The sequence below is a fragment of the Manis pentadactyla genome, chromosome 2 (genome assembly GCF_030020395.1).
Source record: "Manis pentadactyla isolate mManPen7 chromosome 2, mManPen7.hap1, whole genome shotgun sequence".
Classification (NCBI taxonomy): domain Eukaryota; kingdom Metazoa; phylum Chordata; class Mammalia; order Pholidota; family Manidae; genus Manis; species Manis pentadactyla.
Genome location: NC_080020.1, coordinates 56399910 through 56417510, shown reverse-complemented (window position 1 = coordinate 56417510; position 17601 = coordinate 56399910).

Sequence of the window (17601 nt, the reverse complement as noted above, 5' to 3'; positions counted from 1 at the left end):
AAAGGTGTTCTAAAATCTGTAGCTATGCTTTTAGCAGTGAATTTTCCTCCTTATAGAACTCAGCAGATATTTCAATATAGTATTAATCATTGTTGTTTTTAGAGTCTCGTTTCATAAGACATGGTACCATATAAGAAGATGCAATATGGAACCCCAAATATATTTATTTTTATAGATGCTATGACCAAATTATGGGAAATATAAAATATTTATGGGCCCCAAGGATCTAAAACTATCACCTTGTAATCTTTTTTTTTTCTTTCTGATGAAAATCTCTCTAAAACACACACAGAATATGGTCCCCAATATCAGATCCTGTCCTATAACCAAGCAACAAGGAGCATTCATGCAGTTTTTACTGAGTTCTAAGTTCTACTTGTTGGGTTCCAACTGAGATTTTGGCTTATTATTTTGCCATGCAAGCACTGAATCCCCCTCTTCTTCTTGCCTGTGTCTCCACAATACCTTGTTTACCTTGTACAAATCTCCCAAAGTCAGTAAATTTGCACCCTTCATTTATATATCAGAAGTCCAGGCATGAAGTGGTTCTCTTCTCAGGATCTTATACAGCTTCAATCAGGGTGTTAACTGTGCCATGTTCCTTTATGGCGGCTCTGAAGAAGAATCATTTCTACACTTATTCAGGTTATTGGCTTGTAGTTTTAGGTCTGAAGTCTCTGGCTCCTTACTGACTGCCTGCCACAGGCTGCACACAAATCTTAGTGATGTCCCACATTCATTACCATGTGGGCAGCAATAGAGGATCTCTCTTGTACTAAATCCCTCTCAAGCTTTGAACCTCTCCAGAAAAAGCCCAGCTCTTTAAAGGCCTGTCTCATTAGGTCAGAATCAAACAAGATAATCTCATTAATCTAAAATCAATTGGTTGGGTTCATAATTACTTGTTTACTTTTGCCCTATAACATAATATAATCATAGGAGTGACATCTCATCAGGTACATATTTTGCACAATTTTAGGTTTATTTCTTCTAAATAACATAGAGATTGGCTTTATTTTTCTCATCTTAGATCTTTGTAATTTCTTTGAAACTTTCCTATAGGTTTTTATTTTTTTATTCTATTTGTTATATTTCCCTATTGATTTTTATCTTCTTACAATGAATACGTTTGAATCTGTGTTTTGTCTCAGCATGAAGGAAATACAAACTTTTTGATGATTACTCTTATAATTTAAGACAGTTTTATCCCACTATCCACCTACCCTGCTCCACACACACACACACACACACACACACACACACACACACAGCTCAACAATACTCAGTATTTCTGGAACTATCTGGACTTTTAGTTCATAGTTTTCCCTTCCTATTATTTAATTCTTTATATTGATTTGTTTCACAGTGTATTGTAACTTTGAAATTTGAAATTTCATAGTATGCTCTTTGGACTTCACCTATCTGAAAAATCTTGTTATTGACCTTTCCCAGTAAGAATTTTCATTTGACTATTAAATTTTAGATTGGCTGAAAATCTTCCACCTCTTCTTATTGTATTTTAATTATCCCTTACAGTTTTTATTTTTGTTTCTTAGTAGTAATTAGTTTTTTGTATTTTGACAACAATGTATTTTCTTAGATGATAAACTGGACCTGAAATACTGAATTTTGAAATTATGAATTTCTACTATATCTTCTGTGGTGTCTTTTCATGGTCCGCATCCTCTGGGTAGGCAAGGTCTCCACAGACACTCTGTTGGAAACTGACATTCCAGCATCCCTCAACTTCCCTCACCATTCAAAAGAAACCAAATCCCCTGCTCAACATTGGACCTCAAGGTAAGGCTGACTTTCACAGCCCCAAGCATGGTCTCATTACTAGGATGGATGCAGTGCAGCTCAGCGATCCCTGTGAGGTGCTGGTCCTACAACCATGTCCCCAGGTGTAGAATCTCTGACCCAGCAAAGCTTAGCAGCAACAAGTTATCCTGCCTTGAATGCTTGGCCACCACTTGCCTCCCCCACTCTGACTCCAAGAAAGTTCTCTATTACTGAAAATAGCTCATAATTAAATATTTTGCCCCCAGTGTCTGACAACTATGTCTATTTTTTTGAAACCTCAAGCTATCAAGATATGTAGAAAGTCATTAATTGAGAGAGAACAATTTTAGAGGTACCCCAGAGAAGCAGCACTCGCACCGAAGTTTTTGTTATCAAAAGGAACTAGAGTTTTAAAGTAAGAGGAAGACACTAAAAGGAAATAAAATAGCAAGGCTACCATTATGAGGCAAAACCCAGGTATCGTATGGTGAGATCTAGTTGGCTTGGATTTATCTGTTTATTGATATGTTTGCTTATTGGCTTGTTGGATATAAAATAATGTCATTGAATTCATAATTTTGACTAACTCCTCCCATAATTTGACAGTGGTTAACTCAAGTTTTTAGTGATAAGTTAAAAGAAGGAAAGACTGTTATTCAGGATTAGTTTTAAGTTGGAGCAAAATAGATAAGATTTTAAAAGTAAAAATGTTCAATTCCATAATAAGATGAATATTTTTACAGGAGTCACAGTGAGAATGAATGTTCATTTGGAATAAAAATGGTTTTTATGTTTCTATTGGAGAGTGGAACTCTAGTGGAACACTGTACACATTAGCATAATATGTTGACATAATGTCAAAACATCTTTCAAGTCAATCTACCAATAAATATTTTTTGAGTGTCTATCATGGTAGGGAACCTGGGAATAAGAAACTGCCATCAGAACCACAAGGGATATATACCTTTGTAGAGACAGCCAGCATACACTGGACATAAACTCGACACACAAATTACCCACTGGGACAGTTCAGATCATAAGCATTAAAGAACTTCAGAAGAGGACAAAGTCATTGTGGAAAACTCTTACTGAATGAGATAGCCAGGAAATAAAAAACAAAATTGCACCCTGACCCCAGGAATTATATATATGTTATATATACATAATATATATATTATGTGTATATATACACACACAGACACATTACATATATATACTTTATAACCCAAAGTGACAAAGGACACAGAAAATCAGCTATCTAATTTTGATAACATAGTACAGTGACAATGATTACTGAAGTTTAAATTAATTTTGAGCCACAAATAACATAGTTGATCTGAATAAATTTGGGAATGGTTATCATCCAAAATTAATTTAACATCTGCATTCATTTGCTTCATGTGTTTCTGTTCAAAAGAAATTTCATAGTCTTCAATCCTTCTCCTGGAAAGTCATCTTTTACAGTAGGCTGTAGTTCATTTGGCAGAATTTCTGTTAGGTGACTTCCTTATCTGGTCTTACTACTTAAAATGAACATGTTTTAATATATATTTTTTCTAATTTCAAAAGCAAATATGTGGAAAATACAGAAAAGCTTCAAACACAACTAAAATGTCCCCAGATTCTTACATCCAAAAATAACTTGTGTTTAATTTGGCATCCTTATTTTGCATAATTTTCTTTCCTGATTTTCCATGTCAATTAAAATTAAAATGAAGATTTATAAAATAAAATTTCCTTTAACAGTATGCCTTAGATTTCAATTTCTTAATACATGTTCCCTTTAATTGCTATTAGCTGTTATTTGAGGTATCCATCTTGCAAGTGTATCCATTTTGCAAACAAAATAACTTCAGAAAAATACTGCAGAATATACATTTAGCAAATTAAAAGAAACACTAAAAAATATTTAAAATTACTTTTTCTTAGAACAAATTAGTATTCACTAACCACAAAACTTGATTATAAAGAAAATTAGAAATTATTGTAATAGTTTTATTTATATAAACCTTATCAAGAATTTTGCTTCTTATTAAATGCTACTATCCCCTCTGCCACTCAGAGTTCCATCTTCTTCATACATCCTCTGAAGACTCTTTAGTTAATGTGTATTTGAAGTATCATTCTACTCACAATGAACTGTGCTGAAAAGTACCATCAAGCCGTTAGCATTGAAAGAAATCAATCTAGTGATGGTAAATGGTCTGTGGTCTCACAGGGATAGACTCATCTGTTAAAACTTTAAAGCCATACAAATCAAATATCCTTTCCTTTCGTAGAGTGCTTTGTGTGGAATTAATGTATTTTAACCCACATGACACTTGCATTTTCTATTCTTGTAAGATATACAGAAAACTTATATCTTAAAAGGTGCTGTGATTAACCCTTTCAATTCAATTCAGTTTTTTTACTGGTCAAATTCTGAGACACTGATCAATGACCAAACAGTGATCTAATTTCTTATGTTGCACAGCTACCAATTACTACATGTATGCCAATAATTTTCAAAATCCTAATAACTGATTTGATAGACTCTTAAATATAGCACCGGAAATTGGCAGCATGATTTGAAAATAGCTGAGTTAAGTCTAAACCTTCTCTGTACCATCTACAATAAAATAAAACCATACCAGTATAATAAACAATATATGTTCGAACTGAAAGGACACAAAAGTGATTTTATTAAAACAACTTCTGTATTTCAAAATTGTGATTACAAGAGAGCTTTATCTTTCCTAGTTGGTAGCAATGTCTAAAATCATGCTTTCCCCATCTACTCCTTATGGACCCAAAAGTAAAAATAATAATAAATTTTTCATCAAAATTTTAAGACAAAATTACCAAAGAAAATACATAGATATTGAAAATCTACTAGATGTTATATAAGTTTTAGTTTTAACATGACTAAATAAAAAGTTATTAAAGAGGCTTACATTTTCAAAAGAGGCTTACAAATTTAATGGCTAAAGTAACAACTGTAATGATACTAATGACTTCGGAATACTGTTTCATAAAGACAACAGAATCCCAGCAACACTGAGAAATTTTTCCATGTGTCCAGAAAACAAGAAAAACCCAAAACAAATGGTAAAAAGCTTAAATTATACTGAAAATTATTTTGTCTCAAAGACTGGACTTTTTAACCAAGCTGCTGAGGAGAGTTTGCTAAGAAGAGTTATGTAATATCTGCCCCTAGATATCAAAGACATATTTATTTAGCTTGTTCCATCACAAACTACATTAAAAAATAAAAATAAACCAGATATTCTTTCAGACTTAACATTTCATGGCATACTTTGTTTTTAAGAATTCCCTGAAAAAATAAGTAAAATTCATATTAAATAGTTGGTACATTTCCTAGGAAATATCATATTTGCAGGTAGTCCTTGAGAACTCCTGGAATGTTTCAGCATTAATAAATTTTTCAGTAAACTGAAGAAATAAGGTAAAATCATTTTACAAACATGAGAGGCTACACATATTTTCTCTTCCCTTACTAAGCATAGATAAGTATTAAGACATTTTTCCATGCAGTTCACACATACGTACACAAGCATACCACAAGCTCCCTTTTGCAATATGTTAGCTATTGTTTTAGACTTTTTGCTTGGTTGTTTTCTTTTTATCCCAATTAGTCTATAAGGCTTTTAAAGAGTGACAATGTCTCTGTGGGAAACACTAGTGACTAATAAAGTATATCTCTAAAACTCCACAAAGGGCTGAAAAAAACAAACAACTCAGACAAAACTCTTGGAACTTTGTTCTTTTCTTCACATTGGTTGCCTGAAAGCTAGGAATACAATTTGTAGCACATCCCTAGCAGTAAAAGTTTTAAAGTACCACTCTTACACTTACTTTTATTTTTCCCTATTATAATTCAAGGTTGTGTTGACCACTGACAACTAATCTGACTTGACTGTGGCTAATATTAACTTGAAAAGAGTTTATTTACTCTGAATGAATAAGGTTGAATTCTTGGGTATCTGAGCTATGAATTTAAGGGAATCAGACAATGAATTATGGAATGCTCTTGATAGTTAATGCCAGTTTGTTGCATGATTCTAATGTATTAGTATAACCACCCCCTCCAATTTTAATAGTGAATGTAGATAGATACGAGAGAGAGATGATAAACTTGAAGTAAAAAGAAAATAAATGAAATCATAAATTTGTGTTACAGGAAAATCTCTGCCTATCAATAATTAAGATACCTGGTGATATCTATGTATAATAAGTAACCTCCTTATATTATGTAAACCATAAAATATTTCAAAGTGAGGAAGTGGTTGTCCAGAACTAAAATATTATGAGGTTATAATTATTTTATATTAGATTCCTTTTGCATGATAATATAAATCAAAAGCATTTATTATATAGGGCATTTTTTTAAAGTTTAGGTAATAAAAGTGGTGCTTCAAAACATTAAACAGCATTTCTTGCTGTGCCTGTGGCTCATGCAGAACGTTAAATGCCAGCATGCCAACCAATCACAACCCAAACTGAGCAGCACTGAAGATTTTATATAATGAATAACAGATTGTAGTTTGTGGATTTATGCCTGATTCTAGAATCTTTGAAAACTTTCTTTAAAGAATGTAAATTGACTTTAGAATCTCCTTTGACAAACTACAACTGTCTCTACATTGCAGTGCAACAGTATCACATTGTATGTGGTTGTCCAAACTAACAAGAAGCTCAAAAAGATCCCAAAGAAATGACAACAGGAAAACTTGTATCTTTTTATATTTCTTTCATTAAAATATCCACATTCAGAAGGAACTATATCTCCCAAATTAAGTTGTTCAGTTTTTTATTGTTTTTTTCTATTAAAGAATTTTTAATACTGAAATTAAGAGAACAAAAAAGACCCACAATCTCTGTCAATATTATTCCTACTGACATGAAAATAAGTGTAAAATTTTACTTTAAATAATAAACCCTTGAACAAAAGTCAATTAATTTGACAAATATAAACTACATTGGCAATTATCTATTGAATACCTATAATTGCTAGCAAATATTTTAGATGTTAAAAATAGAGCAATAAACACATTAGACAATGTCTTTTTCTCATAATGTTGATACTTCAGCTCCGGAAAAGCAAAGTGAACAAGTTAACACAAAACAATTTTTGCTATATGAAATATAATATAAGATGTAAAGAAAAAGAAGAGTAGATAGAGAAATATGAGAACAGAGGGCTCTTTTACAAAGGATGGTAAGAAAAGGCCCCTCAGAGGAGCTGGTATTTGAGTAGAGACTTTAATGAAGTGAGGAAGGCAGACTGGCTGAGGAAGTCACGGGTGGGAGAAATCAGAAGGAGAACCACAAGTACCAAATACCCTGATCCAGAAGCAACATTGCAGAGATATCTTTATTTTATATACTCAAGTATTGATGTTGGAAAATAAATCTCTCTTTTTTTAACCTTCTAAACTGGGGATTTATTAAACATGTAACACCATTTTCACAAAATTATCATATGGGGAGTTATTACTCAAAAAGGCACTATTAAGGTAATGTTATCACTCAAAATTAACATATGGAGAGTTATCACTCAAAAAAAAAATGGCATGAATCTGATAGCCATTGGAATTACAGAGGAAGTAGTCCACTAAGCAAAACAGGAATGTTTAATTTCATACAAATAACAAGTGAAACAAAATATATTTTAAAGCACTGTAATACATGTATTAATTTCCTAGTTAAATTAATTCCAGTGGAAGCATTATAAAAGAACAATGTGAAGAGAAATAACTTTCATTGTATTAGGATGTTTAAAATGTTCACGTTTGAATCCACTAATTCTCACTCTACTATCCTAGACCAAAAATATAATGGATAAAACAGTAAATACTTAATGATAGACATTATTTTTCTTGCTTAAAAAGAGTAACCTGTCTGACCAGTATAAGGCAAATAGCTAAGTAAATCATGGTGAACTCATGTTTGCAATTATTATGCCACCATTAAGTATGGCATTTTCCAATGCTCTAATGAACCTTAATTAACAACTATGGTCCTAATCTAAAAATAACAAAAATGTGTTATGAATAATATGTAATATTTGATTTCTACTATTTAATAAAGAAGCCTGGATAATTCAAAACACATAATACATGAAATATTTATAACCAAAATATGCAGAGCTTGGACAAATCAAACAACCCATATAATAAAATAAATGACAAAAGTATAAAAAAATTTCAAAACAGAACTGCATGTAAAAAGTAAAGAAAACTTTGCTTCCATTAAGGTTCAGGGTGCAAGTAGAGCAAATATATATCCTTTTCCATCAGATTGTGAAAAATTTAATAGTGCTGGTAGGGATGCAGAGACAAGGGTCCTCTCATACATTATTGAAGGTAATAGAAAAATAATCAGGAAATAAATATTTAGTAACATTTTCATTGCATTTATACTTTCATCTAGTCATCCACTTCTGGAAATCTATCCAATGGAGATGAATATATCACCACATCTGTGCAGCAATATTTATTACAGTGTTGTCTGATTGATCATAAATAAGGGAAGAATAAAATACATTAGGTATAAACATATACACTATGTAATATTCTGCAGTTTTACAAAAAGTAAATTAGGGTTATATGTATCAATAAAGTTGGAAGCATGTGACATTTTTATAAGAAAAAGTGTATTGTAAATAAATATATATTTCCATATTTGTAATGTTAAAACTTTTTGAAAAATTGAGATGTAATATTTTTCAGACTTCTCTGGAAAAAGAGAAAAGAGACAGGGTAAAGGTAAATGGAATAATGCAGATGGCATAATTTAATTGGATGTGTAAAATTAAAACTTCTAACAATAATACTAATTTAATTAAGTATAATATTAAATATTCTCATGGACAATGTAATAGTCATAAAATAAAATATTAATATGATGGAACTCCAAGACAATTTTTCTCTTGATTTTTTTATATTCTAATTTAATTTTGTAACAAATTAACATTTCTAAGATAGAAAAAAGGAAGAAAGTAAGTGGTTTATTGGAAATTCCTGTACTTTTGATATTCTACGTGACTAATATTATGCATTATTTAAATTGTCTTTACATTTATATATTTTCCAAGAATTTGTACTTCTTATGCTATGTTTTATAGTTATAAATTATTAGAATTTATAATTATAGCATTTACACTTTATTTATTATGTTTAAAATTGGGAGTGGAATAACACAGAAATAATTAGGTCATGAGACTCCAAAAAGCTTTCCAAAAAGATCTTAAAGCTCTCAAGAAAGAAATCCTATGTGTTTAAAAAGTAGCCCATTAGTAAAGAAAAAAAATATTATAAGGATTGCATGCGAAAAATGTGAGAGACATATCCAAAGATGAGATTTTTAAATATTTTAGGTACCATCTCTATCTATACAGTGGTCAAAGTACAGCTCCCCCTTCCTCTCAGAACCTCCAGGTTAACTAAATAGTAAAAAATCTGAATGAGTGATAGAAATGAGGCAAGATTTTCTACATCTGTATGCCCTAAACTTCAAGTAGAAGATTAGAGTGAAGAATGACAAAGATATCAGTACAGGTTATTGCAACTGACTAGAGAAGTCTCAGTATCTCAGTCAGAACTCCACCTGCAAGCTATAATTTGGAGAGATAAGACCTAGTGGGATGGTCTAGAGGATAGTTGGAGACCAAATTTAAATCTTTGTTTTTGCATTTAAAAAGCAATGTGCTCAAAAACAAGTTAAATGGAAGGCCTACATTTTTGCTGAGGGTACAGCAAATAGAAAGCAGAGAGGTATACAATGCCTCTCTTTAACATAGTGGGTTATGCCGGACTCAAGGAAAACAACCAATATTGTTGAAAAGCAAAAATAAAACCCAGGATGATTAAATAAAGCAGTAAGTAGCAGAGGTAACTGCCCAAAGGCAGAAGTGTTAAGTATGGACAATTGTAGCACAACTCAGGGCAGTTCCCCAGGTTGCTTGAAAGGTCCAGGAGCCCTCATTCCTAGAAGACCAGCTGTTCATTCTCTTTACCCAGCCACAAGGTCCTTCCTCATTTATGGTTGCTGCTGGTATAATTCATAGGTCAATAGGAATCTCAATGTTACATAGTGGATTATACAATCAAGAATAATTAAACATTTGAGCCAAAACAGTAGTAAACACAACACATTATAGATTCAAGACCAAAAGATCAAATTTAATAATGCAAACAGAAAAAAACTTTAAAGACATTACACTTAATCTCAGATTGATAAGAAAGTATTTATGAAGTAAAAACAAATGGTTACACAAAAGTGGCTATTAAGCAACAAAAAGCTAAAACTAAAAGACATGGAAGATTGAACATTCCCCCAATCTTCCCTGCTCAGTTAATGTCCCTGCTATCTACCCAGATGTTCAGTATAAATCCTAGGAATCAGGCTTCATTTTTCATTTACATCATAGTTCATGTCCAGTCCATCAGAAAAGAGCTGTTCACTCTACCTCCAAAACCTATCCATATCCAGCCACTTATCACTGTCTCCGTTGCTAGCATAGTAACTCAAGACATCATTATCTCCTGCCTGGATTACTAGCCAAGCCTAGTACCATCTTCCTGTTTCCATCCTTGGCCATTACAGTCAGTACTTAATGTGGCAGTAAACGTGATTGTTTTTCAAAGGATGAATCAAATCATAACATTCCCTAGCTTTTTATACTCTGTGTCCCCTGCTTTTCATCATTATAGAGTTAATGCAGCATGATCCTTGTCTGTCTTTCCGATTTTGTCTCTCTCCCTTTCTCCAGCATTCACTGTTTGCATCAGCCATATTGCCCTCATCAATCTCTTGTCTCAAAACCTTTAAACTATATACCTCTGACTATACTATTCTTCCCCAGAATCTCCATGAGTTTGCCTCCTTCACATCGCTAGGATCCCAGCTGAATTGCACACATCTCAGAGATGCTGGACTGAGAGTTAAGGCAACTACCTCAGTACCTCTCTATCCCATTGTGACTTTTTCATGGCTCTTATCAATATCAGAAGTAACCTCACTTTATAGTATCCATATTTTTTGTTTTTGTTTTTGTTTTCTTGAGCTTTGAATTATAATATGAATTCCAGGAAGGCAACAAAATACCTACATATCTATATTTTATACCACTGAGACCTAGAATAGAACCTGGTATATAAGCACATTTTTTCATCAGACATTTGTCATTTTCTTATTGATTTTTATGAATTATTTGTTGGGACTTTACTAGACTAGTGCAAAAATGTTCATTCCCTTATGAACATTTTTTTCATTTGTTGAATATTCTTTGAAGAGGGAAAAATATATCAAGATTAACAGAAAACAAAAAATACTCCGTGAGACTAGACATGGAAAAATCACAATTTTGATTTTTGAAAAGGAAATACTTGTATTTTGAAAATCTGAGAGTCTTGCATCAATCTTTGGCAAGAATTCAGAAATAATAAAAGAATGGGTTATAAACAACTAGAAAAGAGAACTGTGATCACTACAAAGGGTTGACTAAGAAGTGCCTTGGTAGACCAAATTTGTACTAAATGCATATTCTTTTTTGACAGCCTTACTAGACTGGAAAATCAGAGAAATGCAATAGAAAAGAAATATCCAGATTTCGGCAAGATAACAAAATTTTTTCATTGTATCCTTATGACTAGGATGATAAATTATGAGTTGAATGATAATAAAATTAGGTGAATTCATATCTGATTGAATAACTATACCGAGAAATTTCCAATTAATGGATCTCACTGATCTTGGGAGGCATTTTCTTTTATCCTACACCTCAAGACAGTATTTTATACACTGACTTAAATGAGAATCTTTAATGTATACTGACCAAATTTCTAAATAACATGTGTCTGGGATAGAAGGGAAAATTAAACCAGAATTTACCAAAAAACCCAAGCCACAAAGTGTCAAAAAAAGCCAATCTGATATTAAATTACATGAATAGAAACATAATATCTACAATGAAAGCTGTACTATTTCTGATCCCTTCTGATCACATCTCTTGAGGAACTGTGTACAGTTCTGGGCAAAAAGTTAAGAATTAAAAAAAAAATAACTGTTAAGAGAAATTTAAGTTCTGCATAAAAGTTAAGAAACATGACAAATAAATACAACTAATAATAAAAATAACAATGATACACTAGATAAGAAAAGAGGATCAAGTTGCTATACGGAAATAAAAATTACACAAATGAGTAGTCCAGACTGAAGGAGCAAATATTTAAGAAAGTCAGCTTAATTGTTCAACATGTTTGAAATTTGTTGGTTTGTTTTTTTAATGGAAAGAAATAAGAACTATTTGAGACTCTAAAAAGAAAGGACAGTAAGTGGTTTTAAATGAGAGAAATCTCTGTTGTATATAAAGACCACTTTAATGTTTGTAATCTCATAAAGATGGAAAGAGTACCTCTTGGAAGATGTTCAAAGAAGAGACTGTAAGATCAAGAGAACAGAAATGTTATCCTGAAATGCAGGCATGTTTATTGCTGCTCTATCTGTTGCAAATTCACTACAACAATGAGCCATATTAAGTTAATCAAATGGGTCTTTTTTAAATATAAAATTACTATGCAATCTACCAATTAAAAGTAGAACATTGTTCTTTTTTTATTTTTTCTTTATTTTTTAACTGAAGTACCATTGATATATAATCTTTTTTAGTTTCAAGTACACAACACACTGGCTCAACAGTTACCCATATTATTAAACCCCCACTAGTATAGCTAATATCTGTCAACATAGGAAGATGTTACAGAATCACTGACTATATTCTCCATTTTGTACTACCATCCCCTGACCATCTTATATTATGATTAAAAATTTTTGTGTCTCTTTATCCCCATCATCCTTCCCACCTCAACCCCTCCCCCATGGTAACCACCAGTTCCTTCTCAATGTCTATGAATCTACTGCTATTTTGTTACTTCTGTTTTGCTTTTTTATTTATATTCCACAAATAAGTGAAATTATATGGTATTTGTCTTTGTCTGGCTTATTTCAGTGAGCATAATACCCCCTAGATCCATCCATGTTGTTGCAGATGTCAGAATCTCTCTTTTTTATGGCTGAATAATATTCCAGTGTGTGTATGTATCACCTCTTCTTTAAACATTCATCTATCAATGGACACTTAGATTGCCTCCATATCTTGGCTATTGTAAATGATGGAGCAGTAAACATAAGGGTGCATACATCTTGAATCAGGAGTTTTGTTTTCTCCTGGTAAATGCCTAGAAGTGGAATTACTGGATTGAATGGTATTTCTATTTTTAGTTTTTTGAGGAACCTCCATATTGTTTTCCACAGTGGCTGCTCCAAATGACATTCCCACCAGCAGTGTAGGAGGGTTCCCATTTCTCCATATCCTTGCCATGACTTGTTATTTCTTGTCTTTTGGATAGTGACCATTCTTACTGGTGTGAGGTGATATCTCATGGTGATTTTGATTTGCATTTCCCTGATAATTAATGATGTGGAGCATCTTTTCATGTGCCTATTGGCCATCTGTATTTTTCTTTGGAGAAATGTCTGTTCAGATCCTCTGCCCAATTTTTAATCTGGTTATTTGTATTTTTGGTGCTGAGGCTTCTGAGCTCTTTATATATTTTAGCTGTTAATGCCTTGTCAGATAAATCATTTATGAATATATTCTCCCATACTGTAGATTGCCTTTTTGTTCTGCTGATGGTGTCCTTTGCTGTACAGAAGCTTTTTATTTCAATGTCGTCCCACTTGTTCATTTTTGCTTTGTTTCTCTTGCCCAAGATGTTTCCAGGAAAAAATTACTTATACTTATGTTCAAGAGGTATTTGCCTGTTTTTTTCTAAGAGCTTTATGGTTTTATGTCTTACATTCGAGTCTTTGATCGATTTCGAGTTTGCTCTTGTGTATGGAGTTAGGCAGTAATACAGTTTCATTCTCTTACATGAAATTGTCCAGTTTTCCCAACACCAGTTATTGAAGAATCTTTTCCCCATTTTAAGTTTATTGCCCCTTTATAGTGTATTAATTGACATACATGCATAGGTTTATATTTGGGCTCTCTATTCTGTTCCATTGATCTATGCATCTGTTCTTGTGTCAGTACCATACTGTTTTGATTACTTTAGCTTTGTAGAAAGTTGAACATCATTAAAGAATTTTTGCAGTGAAGCTTGGGTTGTTTTCAATTAAATTTAAGAAAATATAAATATTTGTTTTCATTGTGTATTTGGAGCTGGAATTATTGGACTAAGGAGCCTAGTCTTATGAACAAATTTACATAAAGTCTTCTCTTTTGGATAAAGAAGGGAGAAGGAGATACTTGAAGTGAAGCCAAAAGAATGAGAAAGAGATAATTTGTTCCCTCCCCCAAACATCTAACTCAATCACAGAGGTATACTGCACTATGGAAATAGTTAAAGAACAAGTCTTCATGAAAGTTATTTTTAATTGAGTTAAAATGTACATATGTAAATATATAGTTCTAAGAGTTTTGACAAAAGCATACAATAAAGTGTATAGAATCACAATCAGGGATTCCATAACCCCTCAAAAGTTCTTGGTACCCCTTTATAGTCAACCCTTTTGTTTACTCACAGCCCCTAGCAAATATTGATGTGTTCTCTGTACCTATACTTACACCTTTCCTAAAATGTCATATAAATTGCATTATACAGGATATAACCTCTTCTGTCTGTCTTCTTAATGAAGGCTATTTTAATGACTAAAAGAAAAATAGTGCCTTTTAAAGTCTTTCTTGTTTGGGTCATATTGAAATATCACCATCAGGATAAATGCAGCAGAATGATGAGTGACAAGTTGATATAATCAATCAATAATGGAGACATGGGGAGGAAACAATACTGTTATGTGTAAAATCAGTACTGAACAATGTGAAAACCTCCCTAAGGAGTCTCAACAACACTTAGACTTTCGACATACAAAATGGGGATGAAATCTTTCAGTTGTGTAAATAGAAAATAACAGCTCAGTGGAATTTCCATATTTATGCTAATATGGAATTATTTATATCTCTTGGCTGATCAGCCTTGTGAACTTTAGGCTACAAAAGCATATTAAAATTGGTTAAAATAAATAATTAAACAAAATTCACAAACTAAATACTTTGTACTCTGGAATGTTGAAAATAATGCTGACAATCTGTGAAATACATAAATATACTGCATTTGTTCAAAAACTCAAGATAAAGAAGTTCAAAAAAAGAAAGCAGGAACTATATGTGGCAATGGACCAGATAGAAATAGATTAGTGGAAGGAAGTTGTTAAGTAAATGGTTCTATTCTAAGAAGTTGCCATCAGACTTTTTTTTTAACTATGGTCATTGGTCAGGTTCATTCTAGTACATTTCACGACACCAGATAAATTCAAGGATAAGCTGAAATCATATAGTTATTCATAGTGATGTAAATAGAAATAGTTTACTCAGAAAAAAGCTTAGTCAGACTTCTAAAATGCTCATGAAAGTTTTTTCAAATATATTCAATAGCAACAAATATTTTTCCTTAAAGAAACACTATTCAAAATTGAGAGTCTTTTGTTTTTGTTTTTCTTAATCATAGTGACAAAGTTGGTTAATAGCTCAGTTTTGCTTAGCCATAAAGTCTTATATATCATACGTACTCAATATATATTTGTTGGATGGTAAAAGCAATTATTTTTTGTTTCCTTATAAACAGATGTTCAATCTGTGAAATAACTAAGGTTTTCCACCAAAGTCCTCAGCCTTACTCTAGAAAAGAATTTCTTAGGCTAGATATTAAGACAATTTGCCCCAAAATAGCTGCACATGTAGCTGGAATCATCCTGTCTTATTTTTAGTAGAGCACCATAATTCCACACATCCTTACTGAGGGCATAAGAGGAGTAGGTGGAATTAAAGAAGAAGGATGTGCCTCCTGCATTAAGACTTTGAGGGAGTAGAATGGATCACTCTTTCAGCCAGGATATATGTACCCCATGCTCCTTCCTTTTGGTCTTTATTGTGGCACACAAAAGTTAACTTTCTATGAAACATGTTTAGGTATAAACCCAACTAACAAACTCAGTCAATATGTTCTTGTTACTGCTCCTATCTTGACCAGGACTCTAGAAGTACTTCAAAAGACACTGCCTTATCATAGCAAGGAATCTTTCTTCTGTCAAAAATGTTAGCAGTTCACCCATGAGGAGATGTCACTCAGGGAAATTGGCTTTTACTTGCTTCTGCATTTAGATGTGATTTCTCTTTCTCTGGCTCTTCCTAGTAATTGATATTGGCGGTGTAACATATGCTAAGTAATTGATAGCCCTGTCTCTGCAAAGCCACTTGTTAACTGACCTAAACTATGCTGTTGTTCAACAAAAAAAATTATTTTACAAACTTGGTAGCTTCCAGTGGTTAAAAGATAAGTGAGAGCTTTATTCCCTATCTCAACAATGAAGAGGTGTACTACAATGAAAACAAGTATTTCATAGGTTCCTGCCAAAGGGAAACATTTATTATAAAAAGTTCTTTAAAACAGTCCCACAGCTTTCTGTAGTTTTGAAAAATTTCACAGAGGCCTTGAAAGAAAGACTAAAGGCAGAAACACTCCCAGAGCAGGCACAGTGGCTTTGTGGTCAGGACAGGGAGAAGGGTGCCACACTTACCACAGAGAGACTGCTGTCTCAAAAGCTGAAATCAGATCATTATATTCTTATTTAAGGGCAGAGAAGGCTGTATAGTATTCTTAACCAACCTAACACTCATTCATGCTAAATACCCAATTGGTAGAGTTATTGAAAGTAGCATCATTCTTAACCATGAAAGTCAAAATGCTGTTCCCCTAAAATTGAGCACAAGGCAAGATGTTGACTCTCAAACTTACATTCAGCTCCTGTAGATGTAGTTGCTCAGTAAAGGCAGGAAAAATATAAAAGTCATATAGATTGGACAGGAGATATAAAGCTATCTCTATATTTATAGATGCAATGATTGTAGGAAACCATAGGGAATCTACAAAAGTACTCCTAGAATTAGAACAAGTAAGATCACAGGATACAAAATTAATGTACAAAAAATCAGTAACATTTGCACATACTAACAATGAGCATGGACAAAAGAGCAACTAAAAACACAATACCATTTCCAATTACTTCTAACAGAATGAAAGGCTTAGGTGTACACTTAATGAAATATGTACAGAATGTGTACACTAAAATTACAAAATGCAGACAAACAAAATCAAAGAAAACCTAAATAAAGGGAGAGAGAGAAATAGTTCATGGATTGGGAGACTCAGTATAATCAAATTCCTTCCCAAATGCACCTATGGGTTTAAGAAAATCTCTGCAAAAATCTCCACAAATATTTTTTAGACAGAAAATTCTAAAGTTTATATGGAAAGTCATAGGCTTTAGAACAGATCTAATTACCTTGAAATAAGAATAAAATGTGAGGAATCACTTTACTTGATAATTAAAGTCTACTATATAGCTACAGTAATCAAGACATTGTACTTCTGGCAGAGGAATAAGCACATAGAACCACGTAATGGAATAGAAAACCTTTTTATATAGGCCCACACATATATGCTCCACTGATTTTGTAGGAAGGTAAAAAAGGCAATTCAATGGAAGAAAGATCACCCTTTCAACAAAAGTGCTGGAGCGACTAGGCATCCATAAGCAGAAAGTGGACATCAAACCTCACAACCTACTTAAAAATAAAATAGTCTGACCAGAGAATTGTTCCCTTCTGGCTTTAACCCAAAGAGGCTTTCCTTTGATAATTAGAGAAAATCTAGTATTAATTAGAGAGCTAGAACCAATCAACCTGAAAGCCATGGT